Source organism: Bos indicus x Bos taurus, chromosome 7 (genome assembly GCF_003369695.1).
Source record: "Bos indicus x Bos taurus breed Angus x Brahman F1 hybrid chromosome 7, Bos_hybrid_MaternalHap_v2.0, whole genome shotgun sequence".
Taxonomy (NCBI): Eukaryota; Metazoa; Chordata; class Mammalia; order Artiodactyla; family Bovidae; genus Bos; species Bos indicus x Bos taurus.
In genome coordinates this window covers 4,381,353-4,387,842 of record NC_040082.1, presented here as the reverse complement: position 1 = coordinate 4,387,842, position 6,490 = coordinate 4,381,353, and positions in this window count along the sequence as shown.

The following is a 6,490-nucleotide window of genomic DNA, read 5'->3' as shown; positions in this document are numbered from 1 at the left end:
TGGAGCATTTGACAAGATTGAGGATTTCTTTCTTCAGATATTCCCTTCTTCATATTTAGAATGGGTATCCTGGCTGGCTTGAATCCAACTCTCTTGAAAATTTTCCATGATTTTTGTCTTGAGCTGCTTGTCTCACGGGTAGGTAGACAGATAAGGAAACTGTCATTGTCATTCAGTCACCAAGTAGTGCCCGACTCGTCACGACCCCATGGACTGCAGCACGCCAGGCTTCTCTGTCCCTCAGCAGCCAGTAGACAGATAGATAGCCACTGGACCTGTGTTTTATCTTCTCTGGCAATCTTACTCACCAACATAGCTCTATCACTGAAAAATCAATAATATCAAAATGCTGCTCTCTAGTCCTTACGTCTGTCCTGAACTTCAGATTCAGATTTTCAACTGCTGAACACATAGTCATCCACAAGGATACTGCATCATTCATAAATTCACATTTTTATATTTTATGTTACTATAAACTTACATATTAAAAAAAAAAAAGTGCATATAGTGCTTTTTATCCTCATGGTTACATTGGGGATTGCACAAAAGGCTATTGTGATTGAACATTTCCTTCTCATTGCCTCCCATAGCATCTTTTGTATAACTCTCATACAGTAAAATGATTATTCATTTTCCTGCCTGTGTTCCCGGCTACAGAGAATTTTATCTGCAGTGAGCATTATTTCTTATTAATCTTGCGTCCCGACCACCAGAACAGTGCCCAGCACAAAGGAAAAATTCAGTCAGTGTTGACAAATGGATGCATCAATCATGCAGTTTGTGCGACTGACTTTATTATCTTCACCTTTTTCACTGTTTCGATTTTTTAGTTTGGACATCATATAATTATATTTTCCATCTACACTTCATTTGTTGTAAAAGGCACATTTCCCTGAAGCTTACAGCTCATAGTTACGTTGTCGGCGGATTGTTTAGAGGTATTAAGAGAGCAGTGATGTATGTTGTCATATAATCTTCACAGTAATGATCTACAGAACAGGCAAAAATTAATTCCTTTTTATTGTCTCAAAGAAGTATAAATACATGGAAGTGTTTGAGCCTCTCAATGACTTGAAACCTCTCACTAATTCTGTGCATCCAGCCTCCCAAAGTGCATGTGGAATTCACAGAGAGGACATGTTTCTGGGCTGTACTTTTTATAGTACATGCCCTCAAAATTCTTCCTGTAGTCTCACTTCCAGCCTTTAAAAATCAGCAATAATTATATAATGTCTCTCACTATTACTTTATTATTTAGGTAATATATTTTAAATGTTATTTAAAGCATTTTGGAGACCTATTAATGAACAGCATGGTTGATGGAGATATGAGAATATCTCTTAGTGTTTCTCATTCTTACCAAATAATTTTCCTAATTTTAGCCTTTTCATTGTAAGTTGCATTTCCCTGAACTTTTCTTCATTCAATAAATTTAAAGCCATGGCTATGTGCCAAGCACTTTCTGATATAACATTTAAAATTTTTTTAATCCCACCTTTGTGAAGCATACATTCTGTAGATGGTTTAGTTGCTAAATCATGTCAGACTCTTGTAATCACATGGACTGCAGTCTGCCAAATTTTTCTGTCCATGGGATTCTCCAGGCAAAACACTGGAGTGGGTTGCCACTCCCTCCTTCAGGGCATCTTTCCGACCCAGGGATGGATCCTGGGTCTCCTGCATTGCAGGCGGATTCTTTACCTACTGAGCTAGGAGGGAAGCCCACATTCAAAAGAGGAAGAGCTCAATAAACAAGGTAATTAAGTAAAAAGCAAGTACATTCAACAATGAAAAGTGCTAGGAATCAAAGTTAAGCACAGAAGAGGGAGAAGTAGGGTCATGCTTACATTTTGGGTAGAGTGACCAAGGTAAGCCTGTCTGTAAATAGGATGTTTAAGTAAAGACCAAGAAAAAAGTGACAGCAAAATGCCGAGTTCCAAGGACGAGCATTCCCAACAGAGACAAAAGCAAGAGCAGTGGACCGGGGATACCTGGGGGATTATAGGACACAAGGAAGCCAAGGAAACTGGAGCTCGGGGAGGCAGGCTGCAGACCATGGGTGTGGGTGCGCACGTGTGGGTGTGAGAGGAACAGAAACGTGAAAGTGAAGTCACTCAGTCGTGTCCAGCTCTGTGACCCCGTGGAGTATTGTCCACCAGGCTCCTCCATCCATGGAATTCTCCAGGCAAGAGTACTAGCGTGGGTTGCCATTTCCTTCGTCAGGGGATCTTCCTGACCCAGGGATCGGACCCAGGTCTCTTGCATAGCAGGCAGACGCTTTACTGTCTAAGCCAGAGGGGGAGGCAGATTGGATAATCTCTTGCAGATCGTGTGAGGACTTTGGCTTTGCTGTGAGAGAGGTGGAAGCTATTGAAAGGTATCAGGAAGCGGTGAGTCTCAGCATTATACTTAGCAGGATAATTTGGGGGTGCTGCATTGAGACTCGACTGCGGAATGCTAACGGTAGAAGCAGGAACACCAGCTCATGCGGAGTAATCCAGGCCGAGGAGGGCGGCATCTTGCGCCCGCCAGAGCAGCAGAGGAGGAAGTGATGAGTAGCAGGGAGAGTCCGGATATTCCTTGAGGGTCAAGGCTGTTCTTCCCCCCGATTGGATGGAGTAGATAATAAAGTAGATATATGATACCGGTTCCCCACCCCTTAGGCCTATAAAGGCTTCCTCAAAGGTAAAAGAAGCATTGTTGAATTTTGCCTAAACCTTTCACCCATTTCCACATCCAGGCAGTCAGAGAATTTCCAGTTCTAAAACCCATTTGAAAATCTTCCCCCTTTCCTTCCCACGCCTACTGCTCTGCCCACTGACCCACAATATTTCTTCCCTGATGATTGTGATAACCTTTGAATGGGCCTTTCTGTTTCTAGTGTATTTCATCCCTAATCCGTCCTCTTCGAGGATACCACAGTCATGTTTCCCAGCATGGAGCCGAGTGTTGCTCCTGTGTCCAATCCTCAGTAGAGCCACACGGCTCCACAACAGGTCACAAAGGCCCTCCTTTTCCAGCCTCATCACCCAGGAATCCCGCCGCACAGAACCTCTCGCCGTTCCCTCCATTCTGTCCCGTCCACAGGTGTCCTGCCTTCCTTTTCTCTCAGTTTGAAATTCGCTCTGCTTTGATATCAACTTCTCTCTGGCCCACCCGCATAAGCTAGAATAAGACTCCATCCACTCCAGCTTTGTGTCCCCAAGGCTCTTGCTGAGCATACAGGACACCTATGATTGCGTGATGGCTAGTGGCCTGACCGTCTCCCATTCTGCTTATTCCCCGAGAGCTCAGTTGGTAAAGAATATGCCTGCAATGCAGGAGACCCCGGTTTGATTCCTGGGTTGGGAAGATCCGCTGGAGAAGAGATAGGCTACCCACTCCAGTATTCTTGGGCTTCCCTGGTGGCTCAGCTGGTAAAGAATCTGCCTGCAATGCGAGAGACCTGGGTTTGATCCCTGGATTGGGAAGATCCCCTAGAGAAGAGAACAGCTACCCATTCCAGTTTTCTGGCCTGGAGAATTCCATGGACTCTATAGTCCTTGGGGTGGAAAAGAATTGGACACAACTGAGCAACTTTCACTTTCACTTTAGTATATAAAAGATGCTTAACAAATATCTGACAGATGTTGAAACATATGCTAAATCCAAAAATGTATTTCATGCCTTTCCATGCTTCCTTCTTCCTGAGCTTATACCCCTTTAAAATTACCTGACAGGAATGTATACATGTATAAATCTACCACAGTCATTCAGAGGGATGCCCCCAGGAAAAACCCTAAAAAAGTCACAGCAAATGGCCCTTTCTCATTCCTTGTCCTTTTTTATTCCCTGAAACATTTGTCCGTGTTAAAAACATTACTCAGTAAGCTCTCTTCTCTGTCCCCACCTCGCTCTTTCCTTTTGTCCAGGGGTTACTTTCCTGCCTTCTTTGCTGCTTCCTGGTCCTCTCCTAACAGTAGTATCCTGACCCCCTTCCCATCCACCACTCCCCTCGGTTTCTCTGCAGACGTTAATGACTCCTGAGTCCACAGCTACCGCCTGACCTCTCACCTAGAATCCCACCCCGTATTTCCGTTTCTTCTTATTACTCACATGTCAGCGTTCATGGCACATACTTCCTCATCATTATCCCCATTTCACCTCTCTCATCCAATTATTCCTTTGTGTCTGAGGTAGCTTCCATTTTTAATTTCTAAAATATTGTCTATTGTCTCTTTTAATTCATCCTGTACATCCAGTAAAAATAAATATTCCTTCAGAATTCTCTGTTCTTTCTTGTCTCAATTCTCAATCAGTCAGTATACTTTATATCCACAAGAGCAGCCCACCTGGCTCTGTTCACTCCATCCTCCCCTCCCGGTGCATTCTGCCTGTGGCTGAAAGGCTAAACTTAGAGCAGTAATTCAGTACATTCTAAACAAGTTCCAAAATCTCACTGACTTAATGTGCCCACACTCACTCAGGTTACACTCCAATGCAAGCATACCCAGTAGGGAACTCTCCATTCAGGAATTTGAGATCGTTCTATCTCACCCCTCCACTCACATCTAGATCTTTGAATGCCTCCATTCAGCCAGAAGATAGAGAAGACACACCACCACTTAACCACTTTGAAAAAGAAGTGACAGGCATCACTTCCACCCAAATGTCATTGGCCAAAACTGTATCATGTAGCTTCACATAACAGAAGAAAGACTGGGGAATAAGTCTAGCTGAATCCCTATGAAGAACAGAAAATGCACGTTGATATCTGTACAGCAGTCTCTGATACATTTATCTTTATGGAATAGAACTCAGAACCTTGACCAGGAACAAAGTCTTCCCTGAAAGAGTGAAGTCCCAGTCCTCAGCCTAAGTGTCAAGGCCTGAGCCCTAGCCCAGTTTGATCTCCAAGGAGATCCAACCAGTCCATCCTAAAGGAGATCAGTCCTGAATATTCTCTGGAAGGACTGATGCTGAAGATGAAACTCCAATATTTTGGCCACCTGATGCAAAGAGCTGACTCATTGGAAAAGACCCTGATGCTGGGAAAGATTGAAGGCAGGAGGAAAAGGGGACAACAGAGGATGAGATGGTTGGATGGCATCACCGACTCAATGGACATGAGTTTGGGTAAACTCTGGGAGTTGGTGATGGACAGGGAGGCCTGGTGTGCTGCAGTCCATGGGGTCGCAAAGAGTCGGACATGACTGAGTGACTGAACTGTACTATAGCCCAGTTATGCCACAGAGATGCTCTTCTGCCTATTTTAACATCTGACCCCAAAGAATAAGTCCTTCCAATTTTTAAGAAACTATTGAGCCATTCAAAGCAACTAAATCACTGTGTGGGTCAGTGGCATTGTAGATGTTTTCATTTAACACCACGGGGCACTTCAGAACAAAGAGCCCTGCTAAACGCCGCTATGTAAAACACCATTCCATTGACTATCACCTGAGACAGGGTAACTGGACCACTGCAGCTCCAAGCTCATCACCGAGGCTGTCTTGACACAGCAGCATCGTGTGAGAAAGCTGCAGCCAGATCAGCCACGCAGTCATGTCCACTGTAAGGTGACAGACATACTCAGATTCGCACAGCCAGCGTTGTACTATTTCCATTCAACTAAGTTTGTAAGAATGTTGTTGAGGAGTTAGATCCAAATCTTAGAACCGGATAAATCCTACCCTTGCAGACCGCATGAATCTGCTTCTCTTCTTACAAAAGAACAAAAGCACAAACCCCAACTATCTGTCACTTAAAAAAGAAAAAGGAATTGTATCACTGTTGGTCAAGGATATAAACACTGCAGCAGGAGACACGCCCTGGCTTGCAGAGGCTGCAGACTGTGAGTGCTCTGGGCTCTACACCAGCCTCTCTTTGCAACATCACTCTGGAATGTAGTCGAAACAATGGAAGTTGAGAGGAGATATTCTGAAGGCCAAGTGACATTCAGCCACACAATCACTCAATTGAATGAACAGAATTACAGTTTTTGCAACTGGAAGGCTGTCGCTCAAAGTGACACCTGGCCTTTTGCTCATTGGACAGTCCATGCGTGTAATATAATAGCCCCTCCAATTGTTGGCAAGAATAGAGCAGGTGGTGGAGGCAGCTTTTGCCTGAATTCCAAAGAGCAGGAAAATTTCAGTGTCAGCTTCTGTGATTTGCATTACCAGCAGTGTCACAAGTGACAATGAAATCTCATAATCACTAAAGAGGAGATAAACAAATACATTCTTATGATTTTTAGCTCTGTAGAGGCAGTCTCCATTATTTTTTGGTGGGAAGTGGGGAATAAGAACTAAGATGATTTCCCTAACTACACATCCAGAAGGAAATGTTATCCTAAATATTTAGACATGTAGACATTATTAGACATGACAGAGGCCAAGATCTGTGTGTGTGTGTGTGTGTGTGTGTGTGTGTGTGTACATGTGCACAAAATATTTGAAATCAGCCTTGCAAATGGACTTAAGTTCACTCTTAGCACACAGTCGTACCTGTT